Raw genomic sequence first — 18,975 nt, forward strand, 5'->3', positions numbered from 1 at the left:
GGAAAATTGCATAACCTCCAGGTTCAGTTGCTGAGTATATGGCAGAATGTCATCATTGGGCCAGTGATACCACATGGAACCCCACCTGGCAGCAGAGTCAGTTTCAAAGAGGACTTTTGGAAAATGTTAAAGACAAACTGGCCAGGGTGGAGACACCAGGTGATTTGAAAGACTTCATTCAACTGAGCATTAGAATCAACCAGTGAGTTCTGAAACGACAAAAGGAGAAGTGGCAGGCTTTCAGAAATAACCCTCTTTTTTCATCCAGTCTGTCCACCCCTAACACCCAACAAAGGGAGGAATCAGCACCTGATCCAATGCAGATCGATGCCATCTGCAAACCCCACTCCATTGCTGAGAAAGAGAGGTGCCAATCGAAGAATTTATGCCTGTATTGTTGGGGTTCAAGTCACTATGCTATGAACTGTCCTAATAAATTCCAGAGAACCATTGCCCTCACACATGCCAAGATTATTATTCAACCTGCCACCCCGAAACAACTGGATATTGGTCAGTCAGCCATTTCATTTCTAACCCTAGAAGATAATGAGAGGCATCACCCATTCCTCCATCTCATTATCCTTATCAAAGTTATGATAGGGAATCATGAAATTTTAGGAACAATTCTAAATGTCAAATGCAAAAATATACCCCTTGGTAATATCCCCTAAATATAAATGCTTTATTATTAAAAAATAGACAAGGACAACCTCAAGAAATATATTATAAAATTAAGGGGCAAATGGTGGTAGCAATGACCAGCAGTCATCAATCAGTATTGTGTGTGTAATTGTACATATACACACTTAAAGGGGTTGTCCTGCCGCCAAAACTGTTTATTTTCCCCATTAATGCCCTGTAGAGTAGAAGCATCACACACAACAGCTATACACATAAAAATCAATATTTTGCTAACCTTTTTATTCCTTTTCTTCCCTTTATAAAGCTGACCAGAAGAATTTTTCAAAGATAGCGCCGCTGGGAGGTTCCCATGATGCACTGCTCTCTCTCTCTCCTCAGCGTGCGCGCTCCAGATGACGCCGGTCACATGACTGGAGGATCGGCGTCATTATGGAGATGCACGCTGTCATGGGGAGAGCGATATCGGGCTGTGACAGCCCGATATAGCTCTCCCGCTCCGGGAATCCCTTCACTGCTTTGAATGGAGCCGGCAGCCGGCCGACCCCATTCAAAGCAATGGGAGAGCAGTGCGATCCCCTGCTACTGCTGTGACAGCTGTAACAGGAGATTCCTTCATCTCCCTGGCATGTCCCCTCATCACTGGACACTGTGACAGCACTGTCCCAGTGTCCAGTGATGAGGGGACATGCTGGGGAGATGAAGGAATCTCCTGTTACAGCTGTCACAGCAGTAGCAGGCGATTGCGATCTCTAGCATTACTTTCAATGGCAAAGGATCGTGATCCTCTGCCCTTAAAAGTGAAAGTAACAAAACACACACATCCTCCCCAGAGTGCCACTCCCCCACAGTGCCCCCCAGTGCCCCCCACACACATGCCCCTTACCACAGAGCCCCCTCCAAAGTACCTCTCACAGTGCCCCTCTCTCAAAAGTGCCCCCAACACACACGCCCCTCCCACAGTGCCCGCAAAGTACCTCTCCCTCCAAAGTGCCCCCCACACACACATGCTGTCCAACAGTACCTTCCCCCACAGTGCCCCCTCCAAAGTGCCCCTCCCCCCAGTGTCCCTCCACATTGCCCCCCCAAAGAGCCCCCATACTCATGCACCCCATGTGCCCCTCCCCCCACAGTGCCCCCCACAGTGCCCCACACAAACACGCCCTCTACATTGCCTCCGCCACAGTGCCCCCAAACACATACATCCCCAGTGTCCCCCACCAGTGCCTCCCCTCCCACCCCAGTGCCACCCCCCACAGTGCTCACACAGTGCCCCCCCAGTGCTGCCCCCTTCACAGTGCTCCGACCCACAAGTACACTGATATCACCCACCAACCCTCGCCACCGCAAGTACAGTAACAACTATATATAGATAACACAGCTCACCCCCTCCCCTCCCTGCACAGGCAGGATTACACCATGTGTGACAAATTACTGTCACAGCCCCCCTCCCACTCCACGCAACAAATTACTGTTGCCAAAAGTCTATGTGACAGCACCCGACGGTGACAAGATTTTTTTCACAGCACCTGACGTCCAAAAGTCTATGTGACAGCACCCGACGGCCAAAAGTCTATGTGACAGCACCCGACGGTGACAAGCTTTTTTTCACAGCACCTGACGGCCAAAAGTCTATGTGACAGCACCCAACAGCGAGAAGCTTTTTTTCACAGCACCTGACGGCCAAAATTCTATGTCACAGCACCCGATGGCCAAAAGTCTATGTGACAGCACTCGATGGTGACAAGCTTTTTTTCACAGCACCTGACGTCCAAAAGTCTATGTCACAGCACCTGACAGCGACAAGCTATTTTTCACAGCACCTGACGGCCAAAACTCTATGTCACAGCACCCGATGGCCAAAAGTCTATGTGACAGCAGCCGACGGTGACAAGCTTTTTTTCATAGCACCTGACGGCCAAAAGTCAACGTGACAGCACCCGACGGCCAAAAGTCTATGTCACCGCACCCGACGGTGACAAGCTTTTTTTCACAGCACCTGACGGCCAAAAGTCTATGTCACAGCACACGATGGCCAAAAGTCAATGTGACAGCAGCCGACGGTGACAAGCCTTTTTTCACAGCACCTGAAGGCCAAAAGTCAATGTGACAGCACCCGACGGCCAAAAGTCTATGTGACAGCACCCGACGGCCAAAAGTCTATGTGACAGCACCCGACGGCCAAAAGTCTATGTGACAGCACCCGACGGCCAAAAGTCTATGTGACAGCACCCGACGGCCAAAAGTCTATGTGACAGCACCCGACGGTGACAAGCTTTTTTTCACAGTACCTGACAGCCAAAAGTCTATGTGACAGCACCCGACAGCGAGAAGCTTTTTTTCACAGCACCTGACGGCCAAAATTCTATGTCACAGCACCCAATGGCCAAAAGTCTATGTCACAGCACCCGACGGTGACAAGCTTTTTTTCACAGCACTTGACGGCCAAAAGTCTATGTCACAGCACCCGATGGCCAAAAGTCTATGTGACAGCACCCGACAGCGACAAGCTTTTTTTCACAGCACCCGATGGCCAAAAGTCTATGTGACAGCAGCCGACGGTGACAAGCTTTTTTTCATAGCACCTGACGGCCAAAAGTCAACGTGACAGCACCCGACGGCCAAAAGTCTATGTCACCGCACCCGACGGTGACAAGCTTTTTTTCACAGTACCTGACAGCCAAAAGTCTATGTGACAGCACCCGACAGCGAGAAGCTTTTTTTCACAGCACCTGACGGCCAAAATTCTATGTCACAGCACCCAATGGCCAAAAGTCTATGTCACAGCACCCGACGGTGACAAGCTTTTTTTCACAGCACTTGACGGCCAAAAGTCTATGTCACAGCACCCGATGGCCAAAAGTCTATGTGACAGCACCCGACAGCGACAAGCTTTTTTTCACAGCACCCGATGGCCAAATGTCTATGTGACAGCAGCCGACGGTGACAAGCTTTTTTTCATAGCACCTGACGGCCAAAAGTCAATGTGACAGCACCCGACAGCGACAAGATATTTTTCACAGCACCTGACGTCGAAAAGTTTTTTTGACAGCACCCCATGGCCAAAAGTCTATGTAACATCACCCGACAGCCAAAAGTCTATGTGACAGCACCCGACGGCCAAAAGTCTATGTCACAGCACCCGACGGCCAAAAGTCTATGTCACAGCACCCGACGGCCAAAAGTCTATGTGACAGCACCCGACGGCCAAAAGTCTATGTGACAGCACCCGACGGTGACAAGCTTTTTTTCACAGTACCCGACGGCCAAAAGTCTATGTCACAGCACCCGACGGCCAAAAGTCTATGTCACAGCACCCGACGGCCAAAAGTCTATGTCACAGCACCCGACGGCCAAAAGTCTATGTCACAGCACCCGACGGTGACAAGCTTTTTTTCACAGTACCCGACGGCCAAAAGTCTATGTGACAGCACCCGACGGCCAAAAGTCTATGTGACAGCACCCGACGGCCAAAAGTCTATGTGACAGCACCCGACGGCCAAAAGTCTATGTGACAGCACCCGACGGCCAAAAGTCTATGTGACAGCACACAACGTCGAAAAGTTGTTTTGACAGCACCCCATGGCCAAAAGTCAATGTGACATCACCAGATGGCCAAAAGTCTATGTGACAGCACCCGACAGCGACAAGATATTTTTCACAGCACCTGACGGCCAAAAGTCTATGTGAGAGCACCCGACGGTGACAAGCTTTTTTTTCACAGCACCTGACGGCCAAAAGTCTATGTCACAGCACCCGATGGCAACAAGCTTTTTTTCACAGCATCTGACATCCAAAAGTCTATGTCACAGCACCCGATGGCCAAAAGTCTATGTGACAGCACCCGATGGCGACAAGCTTTTTTTCACAGCACCTGACGGCCAAAAGTCTATGTGACAGCACCCGACGGCCAAAAGTCTATGTCACAGCACACGACGTCGAAAAGTTGTTTTGACTGCACCCCATGGCCAAAAGTCAATGTGACATCACCAGACGGTGACAAGATATTTTTCACAGCACCTGACGGCCAAAAGTCTATGTGACAGCACCCGACAGCCGAAAGTCTATGTGACTGCACCCGACGTCGAAAAGTTTTTTTGACAGCACCCCATGGCCAAAAGTCTATGTCACAGCACCCGACGGCCAAAAGTCTATGTGACAGCACCCGACGGCCAAAAGTCTATGTCACAGCACACGGCGGCCAAAAGTCTATGTGACAGCACCCGACGGCCAAAAGTCTATGTGATAGCCTGCGACGGTCAAAAGTTTTTTTGACAGCACCCCATGGCCAAAAGTCTATGTGACAGCACCCGACAGCCAAAAGTCTATGTGACAGCACCTGACGACGACAAGACTTTTTTCACAGCACCCGACGGCCAAAAGTCTATGTGACAGCACATGACGGCCAAAAGTCTATGTGACAGCACCCCATGGCCAAAAGTCTATGTGACACCCCCCCCCCCCCCCCCCCGGAGACAAGTCTGTGTGATAGAACCCCCCTCCCCGCCACCCGTAGGACCTGTGACAGCCCGGCACCTGCAACCCCAACCCCCCTCCCCCTCAAGAACAATGACAGCATGCCACTCCCCTCGAGACCAGTGTTGTGACAGGACCCACCCTCCCCCCGACCAGTGACAGCCCAGCAACCGCAGCCCGCCCCACACACACACACACACACACACTCCTGTGCCAAGTGTCAAGCCGGCACCCGCACACTCCAACCCGGTCAGTGACAGCCCGACATCCGCACCCCTCCCCCCCTGGGTGACAGCACAGCACTTCCTCCCTCCCCCAGACCAGTTACCCATTGTTGCAGCCAGACACCCTCCCCCCCCCCCCCCCCCCCCCCCCGCCGGCCACTGACAGCCTGGCACATTTCCACCCCCCACCCAGACCAGTGATATGCTGGTGCCCGCACCCCAACCCCACCCCCCTTCCCAAGACCAGTGACTTACCCAGAAGGATGGTCTACCGGGGAAAGCTACTCCTTTTCTTCTGCCGGAGCCAGGGGAAGCCGTTTCCATGGAATAAGAGACGACTGTGCATGCGCCTGCATCAGATGCGTTCACAAGGACCTGACCAGCCAGCAAGAACTACAGCGCCTGCGCAACTGTTGGGAGAAGAGACACCGCTGGAATGGTCGTATCCAAGGCAGCAGACAGGTAAATATAGGGGGGGCACCGGATCAGGTAAGTATATATCTTCTGTATGGCGTATTTACAAAGCACACATTATATTACAAAGTGCTTTGTAATAGCCATACAGAAGTATATAGAGCCATTTTGCTCGGTGGGACAGCCCCTTTAACAATAGGCCTGGATGCCAACTTCCAAAACCTATGTAGAATTAGTAGGTCAGAACTACCAGAAGTCTAACGTATAGCCCCCACCCCCCTCCCAACATGTTTCGCCTTACAACATCTTCAGGGGGAACAACCACCAGGGCTATAGTGAGCTGGTTCTGGTGGTGGACAATTATTAGAGGTATTTTGAGATCTGTTGGACCAATGTGTGGTGGTTTACTTCGATGACATTCTTATTTTTTCTGAGAACCTGGAGGAACATCATAAACATGTCCAATTGGTCTTGGACAACTCTGAAAGAATGGTCTCTATATTAAATTAGAAAAATGTGAATTTGAACAGACTCAGATGCAATTTCTGTGATATATCATCTCTCCAAATGGTCTGAATATGGATTCTAGCAAGGTGAAGGCTGTTGTAGAGTTGCCTATTCCCAGGAACTTAAAAGATGTCCAAAGTTTTGTTGGATTTGCACATTTTTATAGGAAATTCATAAAGGACTTCTGAAAAACATCCTGCCCATCACTGCCCTCACCCAGAAAATGCAAGTTTTTTTTTTTTTATAGTCCACAGACAGCAGGATGCCTTCAAAAGATTAAAGACCCTCTTTACGTCGGCATCGGTAACAATCCACCCAAATCCAGAATTGCCCTTTGTTGTCGAAGTTGACACCTCCAATTTGGTGGTGGGAGCTATCTTCTCACAATGGGCCGGAGATAAGATGCAGCTGCACCCATGTTCGTTTCTATCATATATCCTACAGCCACTTGCAGTTCCTTCTAGACCTTGAGGATCTATATCTATGGATTTTATTGCGACCCTCCCTCTGCCAAAAGAGATGACCACCAGTCTTGTTGTGGTTTACTGTCTTACAAAGGTGGCTCATTTCATCTCTGCCGTAGGGATTCCTACAGCTGAATATACTGCAGAACTGAGTAAAACAAGCAAGTTGCATCAGCAGCATCAATGTCATCCCACACCAGGTAAGGTCACCATATTCAATAGCCAGTCAGGGAGCCTCGAACCTTTAACCCCATAAAGGATCCAGTAACCAGAAAGTATTGGACCAGCAGCATGTAGGGATGCAGTAAAAGTATTGAGGAAGGCCGCAAGGCTGAAATGTTGCTGCTTTTTCTGCTGTGATGGGAAAATAAAACAATACTTTTACTGCATCCCTACATGCTGCCAGTCCAATACTTTCTATACTGCAGAACTGGTGATCAGAGAAGTATTCAGACTTTGTGGTATCCCTGATGACGTCGAGTCTGACAAGGGGGTGCAGTTCACATCGAAGTTTTGAAAGAACTTTTGCATGGCTCTGGGCATAACAGTGAATCGATTTTCTGCTTTTCACCCCCAGCCTAACATTCAGACCAAAAGGACAAACCAGACTCTAGAACAGTATCTCCAATGTTTCATCTCCCATCTTGAGGACAATTGGGTGGATTGCCTACTGATGGCAGAGTTCTCATACAATAATGCGAGACATTGCTCTACCCCACAGAGTCCATTTTTTGCAAACTATGGGATGCACCCTATTATTATTCCGGGCTTCCCGGTCAAGACTCCGGTCCCCACTGTCAACCGCAAGCTCACGATGTTATGGGAAACGCAGAAAAAATTGAAGGAAGTACTGCAGGAGACTCAGGCAAAGTACAAACAAGCGGCAGATCGCCATCACTAACAAGTAACTAGAAGTTATATAATATATATACACTAAATAATAAACTAGAGTGACCCAGCAGTTTGCATCGCCATGCTGCCACTGTTAGAAGGAAAAAGGAGTACAAGGCAGAGCAACAGTCTGCTTCTCCTCCCTACCCACTCTGTCCACTGGAATGAGTGAGCCGTTTTTCAGGGCCAGTGGCACCCTGAAACTCCCCGCCACCCATTGTAAAATTACTAACAAGGAAATAACTCCCTTCCCAAAAACACTCCAATAACCTAATGCTCTCTGGTGGCACCGGCAATAGGCGAAAAAAACTGACTCAATATCGGCCTTTGCCAACAACGCCCCTTTTCCGTATTTCCTCACCCAGCAGACAGCTGTGTCAAATGACATATACACCACCGAACAAAGGTCAGGGTCAATACCGTCATATACAGACGCCCCTTCGGGGAGGATAAGTGATGTATCAACCGAAACTTGTTTGATTCCTGCTGTGGCCCAGCCATGCGACCTAACTAACCTCTTTCCCGAGTTGCTCTGTGAAAATAGCTGGGTAATCCAGGCCGAACGTAAGTTTTTTAACCGAAAAAGGGGGCCCCATGAACGGGGGGGGGGGATGATGAAACCATCCCCAAAACCCTTAAATAGTAATTCCACCTTCACCCGTCCTGATACCTATTTAGAAAAGGCACCATCTCTTCCAGCCTCACTGGGGTCATCCCTTCTAGGAACACCCCTTGTCCCTTTCCTCCCTTTTTTGAAGCACTTAGCTGCTCCATGCGATCCTGCACTACAATGGGAGTAGGCAAGCTTAAACTTGCATGTCGCCCCGAACTTACAATGGCTTTCATTGAATTGCCAACAAGAACAGGGTATACTTCGCCCTGCCTGTCCCCCTTGGCCCGCTGCTGAAGTGGAGGCTGAGCCTGGAGATCCGGCGCCCCCCTGAAAGGGCTGCCCAAAATGCGCAGGGCCATTACCCTCAACCACAGACCGATATCTTTGTGGTTCCATCTAAATCGATGGGCGCACCGCCTTCCGGTGCCTGAACTGCTCTTCATAGCACAGCCAGGTCTGTCCCCCATATACCCGATAAGTTTCGCTGATCGAGTATATGCGGAAACCACTGAAGAGGAGGGCCAAACCTTGGCTATCCCCACCGCTTGTCCTACCCTAGTCCCCCCCAGCCGAGCTCCCACTTGGAACACTCACAGCGCTGGATGATGCATTATGCAGTGAGCTGCACGCCACGACAGGCGGCATGGCCCCTGCCCTCTCCCCCCCTGCCTCATCAGCAATCCACATAAAATACCAAGCATCGCCCCCATCTGACCCCCCTGCGCGCTCACTGTCGCTGCGCCACCACCCGCCATACATCCTGAACTACCCCCAACACACGCTACCTGGCTGCACGCTGCATATAAACCCCACATAGATATCTCACCTGGCTGCGTAGGGGCTGTCGGAGTGCTGACTGCTGCCCCCATCTTCCTCCTCCTCATGTTGCGGCCTGGCGCTGCAGCGGGGCTGCACTCCGACTGGTACTTTGCCAGGTGCACAGCCCCCCGTTCTCTGCCTGCTCTGTGTCAGCACTGCGGTCCCAGGCCCAGCCCCCCTCTCCTCCTGGGGCCCTGCACCGAGCGCAGCGCTGTGCCGCTGGGTGGGTGTCCTCCCCCGCCGTATTCCCCTGCCAGCAGGGGTGGTAGGAGGGACTGCATTCAGTGGGGCCGGGGAAGGACTCCGCAAATGGGCCAGCGAGCGGGTGCATGCCCCGGACTCAGCATTACCTGCGCATACGCTCTCCGGGTCCTCCGCTCTCTCTCTCTACTCCAGATTACGTCGCCACTGCTGCCGGGGCTGACACCACCACTTCCAGGGCCTCCTCCGACAGCCCTTCCCACCAGCCTAGGGCCCTCTCCTCAGCCGCTGCCCGGATCCTTTCCAGAATGGCCTCCATTTTCTTCTGCCGGGTAAGTCCTCTTCGGGCTCTTCTTTTCTTCACCCCGCTGCACTTCACAACTTCTATGCGCCGATTCTTCTCGCTCTTCTCCTGTTCTTCACTCTTCTTCAGGTCACTGCTCTGTTTTTTCCTGGTCTTCACTCTTCCTTAGCTCCTCTGATTCTTGCTGCTTCTTCCTCTCCTCGTGCTGCAATGACTCCTCTCCCACCGCTTCATTTTCCACCACTAACCCCCCTTTCTCTTCCCAGGATTCCTCTCATCTCTTAACCCCTTTCCTCCCCGTTAACCCTGTCATGCCTGCCTCTCACCTATTCCCTGCAGTATCCTGCTCTGACAGTTCTTGACCTAGCCATATACAACATAGGCATATTCTATTCAGTGCCCAATTTACAGTTGAGCGCAGGATATATATGCCTATATAGTACGTGGTCTGTTGTTGGAGCCAGATATTCTACAGAGGAGATATTGCTGCAGGTGTGAAAGTAAACAGGGTTCTATTGGAGGGAGAAGAGAAAGAAACTTTCCCACATTTATATGCCTATATGAAATGTGGTTTGTACATTGGGAGAGGGGATATTTCTGTCAGGGAAATGTCAGAGTGGCCTGCAGAGGGTGCTAGATAGATATTCTGACATCTGCAAAAGGAAAAGTAAGGGATAACACCTGATGGGTGTAGCAGGAAGTAGCTACAAAACAGCCAGTTTCTGCCAGAGCCAGAGAGGCGGTGAAGGGAGCCGCTTCAGGGACTTGGAGCCTGAGGTCTGGTGCAGTTTGTCACCCTGTTTGATGGAGGAAGACTCCCTCCAGACCCCCAGGAGGGGATAGTGACAGGACCCTGTGGGTCGTGAACCCTAAAGCACTCTGGACTGTGTATGTATAATATACCAGTATGCTGTGAAATAAATCTGGCAGAAGCCAGAGTTAAAAGAAACTTCAGTCTGCTGGAGCCTATTTTTGTGTGAGGTGCGCCACTTCCTGACCGTGTGGACGGCGATCCAGAGGGCGGATAAACCCCGAGATGACACATATGGTGGAGGATGCACTGGTACTAAATGCAGTGGTGCACAAAGCAATGCATGTAAAGAGCCAGGAGGCTGAATGTGTGGTTGCCGTGAGGCGACAAAAAGTTGCAGGCAGCAGGTAAAGAGCCAGGAGGCTGAAGATGCGGTTGCCTTAGGGATGACAAACATCTGCTGGATGCAAGTTAAAGGGCCAGGAGGCCGATTGTGCAATTGCTGCTGGAACAGCATTTTAAGGGTGAGGAGGCCAAAGAATTGTGGTTGCTGTGGGAGCAACAAAGGACGAGACGGAGGACGTCTGCGAGGCAAGTTGGTGAAATTGTTTATTTGTTTGTTTATGGGACTGAGAAATCAAAACGGCGGTCGTTGCGGGAGGCAACCAAAAAGAGCTATGCTGGGGGTGTCTGCAAATGGACTTGTGTATGTACGGATGTCCAGTGGCAAAGTGGCCAGTAAAACCCCACTGGTCTGTGTTGGAGGCTGACTGCAGAGCTTTGAGGGCACAGCAGGTGGTGTCCCTGCCAAAGGACTGTGATAAAAATCTGGACAATCCATGGAGTAGTGAGGTCACTTAAAAGACTGTGGGTTCTGTGCGGTATGGACTTGACAGTGAAGGAATTGATGGCAATGTAGTTAAAATGCTGCATAACAGAATGTTTTCCGTGCAGTCCAAGAAGTCCAAAAACTGTATTGTGGATAATGTATTGCAGAAACGTTTCATTAACCCTGAAATGTGTGTGGGGGATAGTGGTATGTTTTCTGTGTATAATATGTGTAGGAATATTCCCCAAATGAAGTCATGGTGTGAACAGGTTGCTGTGGAATGTGCAGCTAACGCCCAGGTGTGAGTCAGCACAAATATGCCTCTAGTGATAGAGAGAAATAGTGAAAGCACACTAAAAAGGGAGTTGACAAATAGTATTAAAGGTGAAAAGAAGAGAAAAAGGCTTCTCCTAGCATGCTGCAAATTGCCGGCCGCGAGCGGAGAATCGCAATGATTCTTTGCTCGTGGACACGGGGCCGGCGCTTTCCATAGCAATGCTATGGAAAACTTCAGACAGCGTAATTCGCTGGCGATTTACCGCCAGCGAAATCACTGCCGTGGACAGGGGGCCTTAGAAGAAAAGAGAAGGCAGAAAAAGAAGTATAAGGGATGTCTTTCAAAAGCCCATGAACAGATGCAAGACCTAAGAAATGTAGCCAGAGATAAGGATCATCGCAGAGTATGTCTGGAGGTGAAATATACACAGTATAAACAGGACTGTAGAAAACTGTAAATGAAAATCCAAAAGTTGGAGGTGAATTGAAAATGCAGCTAGCAAAGAAAAATTGTAAATTTGAGTTCCAGATAAGTTGGCTTAAGGAAAAGCTTAAGGAAAAGTTGGGCCTAGAGAAAGCAGCTTGCAGTCAGGTAGAGAAGCAAGCAGAGCTCTTAAAAGACATACTGGGTTACAAGGAAAACCAGTAAGCCCTTCGCGGGCAACTGGTGTCCCAGCTACCATCACAGAAAATGGCCATATACTTACAGACTTAGGAGGGCAGATTACTGCATCCTCTCAACATGCAGGTAGCAGACTACCAAATGAGGGAGCTAATTACACCTGTGAGGGACACCGATGAGACAGCCACTCACACAGCCTCTTAATATAGAGGGGGGCAGGGGGTAGCTGCTTGGTGTATACCCCCAAACAGAGTGGATACAAAGTGGCAGACCATTATGATACATGTAGTGCACCATGCAGACCAGCAACCTATTAATGACATAATAATTTGGTGGGTTGCCCTGCACCTCAAAAAGTGAACCACATTGGTACTGCCACCCTGGGCTCCCCCTGGCATTTTAAAGCCACACTGCATGTGAATAATAGATAATAAATGCAAGGTATTAGTTGAATCTTGGCCAAAATACATCAGCTCACTAACCCCGTCAAGGTTCCTTGCATATAGTGAGTCCCTATACTAATATAAATACATCACAGAAAAGGAAACATAAAAATAATCACAGAAAATGGCCATATACTTACTGACTAAGCAGGTGCCCCAGCTACAGATGAGCTTGGATGAGAAAGCTGAACTACAGGAAACCCAGATCCAGGAGCTGGAACAGAACCATGCTGCAGTTGTGGAGAAACTATCCAAGCAGTTGGAGCAAACTGGGAAAGTGAAAGAAACATGGAAAAGTGAGTGTGTTGGGCTGACCCAAAAGGTGAAGGTGTTGTTGGAAGACATTAATTTGAATGCAAGAAAAATACAGTAGAGTTGCAACTTCAGGAGCTACAAGTTAAGATCACTGAAGGTGACAGAGTGCAGACAGCGCTGTCTGATGAGGTGAATAGACTGCAGGTGGAGCTGGAAGCTCAGACTGAAGAGTCTCAGAGGCTGTTGCAAGAAGAGATGCAGCAGAGGCTTGGTTTAAGTGCACACCTGAAGACTATGCAAGATGAGAGACTTGTTCCTCAAGCAGTTAGAGGAAGATGCAAGAAACAAAAAGGAATGTGTCAGAGCAGATTGCAACACTTTAGGCGCAGGTGTCAGTTTTGGAAGATAAACTTCATGAGAAACCTGCATGCTGAGTTTCTGCTGAAGAGCATGAACAAGGGAAGCGGACTGCACTTGAACATTCCAATGCTGCTTTATGTGAACACAACAATAGACTTGAAATGGCTCTGGCAAAAAGAGAGGCAGATTTGGTTCAAGTGAACTTACAGGTTCAAGCAATCCTGAAACTTAGAGAAGAAGACAGTCAAATGAGAGAGCTAGTAGGAAGTCTATGAGATGCTCTGAGACAGCAGGAAGCGAAGGTCACTAGTTGTGCTGAAGCACGGTCCCAGTTAGATTTGGAAGAAAGAGCTCGGGGGAAAAATACTGAAGCGCTATCCTTGACATGCCCCCAGAAAGTGGTGTCAAAAGCGAAGATGTGGTTTCAAAAGTTTGCCCAGGAGTCAAGCGCAAACATGAAACTCATGAAGTCAAATAGTCATTTTGCTAGAAGTAAGGTCCAAAGAATAGAGAGGTCTAGGGCCCAGTTCAGACAAGTGAAAAGAAAGAAGATCCTGTTGAATTCTCAAAGGAGGATCAAATTGAGAAAGTGAGAGCTGAGCTACAGATGGAGGGTGAACAATCCTCTGAAGTTCAAGTGACCAAAGAGAAGACAGAAGGTGAAACTGCTGAAGCAGAGAAGGCCACTAAGGTAGCAGAGACTGAGAAAAAGGCCTCATAAATTACTCCTGTCCTGGATAAGGAAGTCATGCAAATGAACAAAAGTATTTTTATGATAGAGGGCACACAAGTGGAAATAAGTGCACATGCCGTATTGAAGTGCAGATGGAAGAAATAGCTCCTGCAACAGTTGAACAATGTTAAGTATCCAATGTAGAAACTGAGAAAGTTGCTGTTTCAGTTCAGATGCAGGATAAGGGAAAAGCCAGTGCTGCTGGAAGTGAGGAACAGAGTGAAGTTCCTATTGCAAATGATGTACACACTGAAGAGAATGAGAAGGTAGCTAAGGCTCAAGCAGATGGAAAGATTCTTAGTGTTAGAGAACATAAAGAAATTGAGCTTGAGAAAGTGCCAGCTTGGGAGAGAGACCCCCGAGCCTGGAGTTTTGACCCTGGAGGGCCAAAGGAAAAAGAAATAGTGTGATGCGGCCTACGGCCTTTATCAAGGGGGTGGGGGGGGGATATGTAGCAGGGCAATGTCCGACTGGCCTGCAGAGGGTGCTAGATAGGCATTCTGACTCCTGCAAAACAAAAAGTAAGGGTTAATACCTGATAGGTGTAGCAGGATGTAGCTACAAAAGAGCCAGTTCCTGCCAGCACCAGAGAGACGATGGCTGAGAGAGCCAGACAGGCAGTGAAGGGAGCTGCTTCAGGGACTTTAAGCCTGAGGTCCGGTACAGACCAGCTGGGTCTGTCACCCTGTCTGACGGAGGAAGACGCTCTCCAGACACCCCCAGGAGGGGTTAGTGACAGGACCTTGTGGGTTGTGAACCCTAAAGCTTATGGACTGTGTATGTTTAATATACCAGTATGCTTTGGAATAAAGCTGTTAGAAGCCAGAGTTAAAAGAAACTTCAATCTGCTGGATCCTATTTTCATGTGAGGTGCGCTACTTCCTGACCGTGTGGATGGCGATCCAGAGGGCGGATAAACCCTGAGTTGTCACAGTATACTGAGGCAAAGCAAACAGATAAACTATGCTTTGGCATGGGAAATATAGTAGTCCTCTGTTTGTGGCCTCAGACATCGTTCAAAGTCACCAGTGCATCCACTATGAATTATTTGCAGAACCCCATAAACGCTTAACATGCCTGTTCACACCTGAAGTCCGGCCACCTGCACAGACACTGAATGTGACACTGTTCACCCACAACACAAGCAAGGCATGCAAGAAAACCAAACCCTAGGGCAGTGGTGGCGAACCTATGGCACGCGTGCCAGAGGCGGCACGCAGAGCGCTCCCTACTGGCACGCGCACCATCGGCCGCTCACCACTTGTGAATACCAGCAGGGGCTGCGGCTCCCCTGCCAGCATTCACAAACGGCACTGCTAGCCGCGCTGATCCCGGAACACACTGACTTCAGTGTGCAGCAGGAATCCCTCTCCCCCCTGCCCCGACGTCTCCTACTACTTGGTTCCGCCGAGAGGGGGGAGGCGTCCAGCAGCGTGTGTGTCAGTGTGTGTGCCGGGAGCATATTAACACTTTCTTCCCCACTTCTGCAGCAATCAGCAATTCCCAGCAACCTGATTGGTTGTTTGGGTTGGCTGATTCACCAAACAACCAATCAGGTTGCTGGGAATTACCTATTGAGGCAGAAGAGGGGAAGAAAAAGTTAATATGCAGGCCGGGACCATCGCTGACCAGAAGAGGAGCTGAGCTTCCAGGAGGAGGAGGAGGAGGAGGAGAAGGTAAGTATGTGGGTCTCGGGAGGGGCACTGTGGGGTGTCACTATTGTACTACTGTACTGGGGGCCGCTGGGGGGGGTGTCACTACTGCAATGGGGGTGTCACTACTGCACTGGGGGGCCGCTGGGGGGTGTCACTACTGCACTGGGGGGCGTCACTACTGCACTGGGGGGCCGCTAGGGGGTGTCACTATTGCACTGGGGGGCCGCTAGGGGGTGTCACTATTATCGCTGGGGGGTGGGGGACACTATTACCGCTGGGGCCACTGTGGGGTGGGGGTCACTATCACTGCTGGAGCTGCTGTGGGGTGCGGGTCACTATCACTGCTGGGGCCGCTGTGGGGTCACTATTACTACTGGGGGGTGGGGGGGTCACTATTATTGCTGGGGGGGTCACTATTATCGCTGGGGGTACCGGGGGGGGTGTCACTATTACTGCTGGGGGGTGGGGGTCACTATTACCGCTGGGGCGGCTGTGTGGTGGGGGTCACTATTATCGCTGTGGGGCGGGGGTCACTATTACCGCTGGGGCCGCTGTGGGGCGGGGGTCACTATTACCGCTGGGGCCACTGTGGGGTGGGGGGCACTATTAACCCTGGGGCTGCTGGGGGGGTGTCACTATTATCGCTGGGGGGTGGGGGTCACTATTACCGCTGGGGCCGCTGTGATGTGAGGGTCACTATTACCGCTGGGGCCGCTGTGATGTGGGGGTCACTATTACCGCTGGGGCCGCTGTGATGTGGGGGTCACTATTACCGCTGGGGCCGCTGTGATGTGGGGGTCACTATTACCGCTGGGGCCGCTGTGATGTGGGGGTCACCATTACCGCTGGGGCCGCTGTGATGTGGGGGTCACCATTACCGCTGGGGGGAGGGGGGGTGTCACTATTACCGCTGGAGAATGTTTACATGTGGCGGAAATGGGCAGGGCTGTTTCAAAATAGACAGCGTGCAGATTTTGACTACTTTTTGGATGCGGGAATGCTGCAGAATTTTCCACAGAAATTCTCGCTGAGGACATTCTGCAGTGTTTCCGCATCCAAAAAGCAGTCAAAATCTGCACCCCGTCTTTTTTGAAGCGGCCCTGTCCTTTTTAGAACGACGGGGGTAAAATCATACGTCGCGATAAGCCCTGCCCCCTGATGTGCTGGTACTTTGCAATAAATAAGTGGGTTTTAGGTTGCAGTTTGGGCACTCGGTCTCTAAAAGGTTTGCCATCACTGCCCTAGGGTAATAGAGAAATCCAACACAGAAAGTCCGCTCAGAGCTCATGTGCTAGAAATGGTTTACCTGTGTGCATAAGTGTCCTCATGCTAAGTGGAAAGAGAGTCAGCCACCGGGCTGACATAAAGGGAATAGTGTCAGACATCACCCATCTGACACATACATAAGACATCAAATGTCTGGAAGCTGTACCTGTAAAAGGGAAGGGAAGAGGGGGTCTGCATAAGATGCAGACGGGTACTACAGGTGTTTAGACCATCCTTAGGGAAGGTGAGAGAGACACTACATGCATGCATAACACCAACTCTGAGTGGGTATAACACAGACTGAGTAAAACAGGAGTAAAATGGCCAGCATCCTCTATGAAGAGATGCTGGTATTTATGTGCAGCAGACCAGAGAGGATTTGCTGGTGAAACATCACACTCAACCAGCTAAATAATCCACAGCTGAGAAGGTGTGCTCCTGGAACATGCAGAACAACAGATCCCAGGCAGCACTGCCTGACATTAGAATCATGGTTGTCAACTGGGCAGTAAAACAACCAGACGTAGAAGACCAAGACATTGAAGGCACTGATGCCCAACCATTGTTTTCCTCTAAAGAGGAAGATGAGGGTGGGTCAGTGCATGCAGTCAGGCTTCCAAAGACAATCTGTACTGAGGGGAATTTGGAAACAGAGGTTCCACCTCTTAGTGCTCATTCTGACATAGAGTCCACTCAGGAGGAGAAGGAGGTAGAAGATGACAAGGTGCTTAACCCAACGTGGAAATCAGGGGCGTACCTAAAGGCTAAGGGGCCCGGGTGCAAAAGTTTAGATGGTTTTAACACAACAACCCCTCACATACGTGGGGACAGCACACGTTGGTGAGTGTGATATGAGGCATAGTTTCACGACCCAATATCAGACTCACTCGTGTGAAATTAGTCTAAGGCCGGCTGCACACCGCTGGATTTGCATTGCGAAATATGGAGTGGGCGTCCGCCTACGGATTCTGCAGCATGTACCGCCCATAACATGCTATGGAAAAGCGTTTTTCCTCTAAACGAGTGGAAATCAATTGCGGTTTTCCACTCACGGAGGAAAAATCACGGCATGCTGTATTTTAGTGCAGATTCTGCACGAACGGCCTCCGTTGAACTCAATGTAAGCCGTGCGACCTGCTGCCCTGACATTGCGGAAAAGTCGCAGGCACCCGCGTCATCTAGCGACGGCGCTGGAAAGTCAGTGATTAAAGGAAAAAAAAAACTTGACTATGCACCTCCGATGGCTCGCCTTGTGGACCATCCGCAGTACAGGGAAAAGAAAGAAATTACAGCTACACGCGGATGCCAGCGGGGCACAGGGTTGGATTCCGCCGCGGGCTCACGCATGCAGAATCCGTCCCAGTTGTGTGCAGCCGGCCTACCACTGTGTTCATGGATTTTGTTGCATTTTTGATCCACAATTAAAATCACATCCAAAAGCCGCTTGCGGTATTAAAGACCGCACATGGATTCAACCAGTACATGCGGTTTTTAAACTGCATGCAGGTTTCTGGTGCGTTTTTCAGTTGTGTGTAAAGTGTTCAAATATACAGTACATACCCAGGTTATACCAGCTGTACATGTATAATTATATACAGGAGGTATAACTTATAGCAGCTATACATATATAATTATATCCAGTATATATCCAGGTTATACCAGCTATACATATATAGTTATATACAGGAGAGGTATAACTTATACCAGCTGTACATATATAATTATATACAGGAGATCTCCAGGTTACACCAGCATGCTCCATATCACTATATACAGGATGTATATCCCCCTATATCCCTGTATATAGTGGTATGTCCCATGCTGGTGTAACCTGTATATCTCCTGTATATAATTATATTATATAATATATTATATATATATATAATATATATATATATATATATACATACATACATACATACACGGGGGGAGTGGCTAGCCGGCAACAGGAGCGCACGCACAGACCGGGGCTCCTGGCAGCAGGAGCATACCGGAGAGTTTTTACCGCGCCTGGGGGCTTCATCCGTGCCGAAATCACTACCCTGGGCACCTCCAGACCGAGACCTGCAGAAAGACCCTCCGTGGGTCTCTAGCTGAAACCGCGATTTTGAGGCCTACAGGTCCAGCCGCATCCCTGGCCTAAATTTACAGACGCGGCCGACCGGAAGTGAGGGCCGGCCGCGGAAGTCAACGGCAACCCCCCGCCGAGGAGCAGCGGAGAAGAAGGGGCAGC

General features: G+C 49.9%; 1 protein-coding gene and 1 long non-coding RNA gene across 6 annotated transcripts in view; one reads left to right on the forward strand and one right to left on the reverse strand.

Moving 5' to 3' along the window:
* The window catches only part of LOC136580584 (ADP-ribosylation factor-like protein 13B), a 605,728-nt gene that overhangs the window by 496,957 nt on the left and 89,796 nt on the right, over positions 1 to 18,975 (forward strand). The window lies entirely within an intron of this gene.
* Positions 1 to 18,975, reverse strand: part of LOC136580585 (uncharacterized) — an 81,519-nt gene that overhangs the window by 10,716 nt on the left and 51,828 nt on the right. The window contains exon 2 of one of the 5 annotated variants that reach the window (XR_010786976.1): positions 12,614 to 12,742. The exons of 2 other annotated variants lie outside the window; for them this stretch is intronic. This is a non-coding gene — a long non-coding RNA (uncharacterized lncRNA). Of the gene's footprint in view, positions 1 to 9,054; positions 9,173 to 9,397; positions 9,534 to 12,613; positions 12,743 to 18,975 lie in introns of those variants that run through there. 2 more of the 5 variants (XR_010786974.1, XR_010786978.1) reach the window with 2 other exon arrangements.

This window comes from Eleutherodactylus coqui, chromosome 10 (genome assembly GCF_035609145.1).
Source record: "Eleutherodactylus coqui strain aEleCoq1 chromosome 10, aEleCoq1.hap1, whole genome shotgun sequence".
Taxonomy (NCBI): Eukaryota; Metazoa; Chordata; class Amphibia; order Anura; family Eleutherodactylidae; genus Eleutherodactylus; species Eleutherodactylus coqui.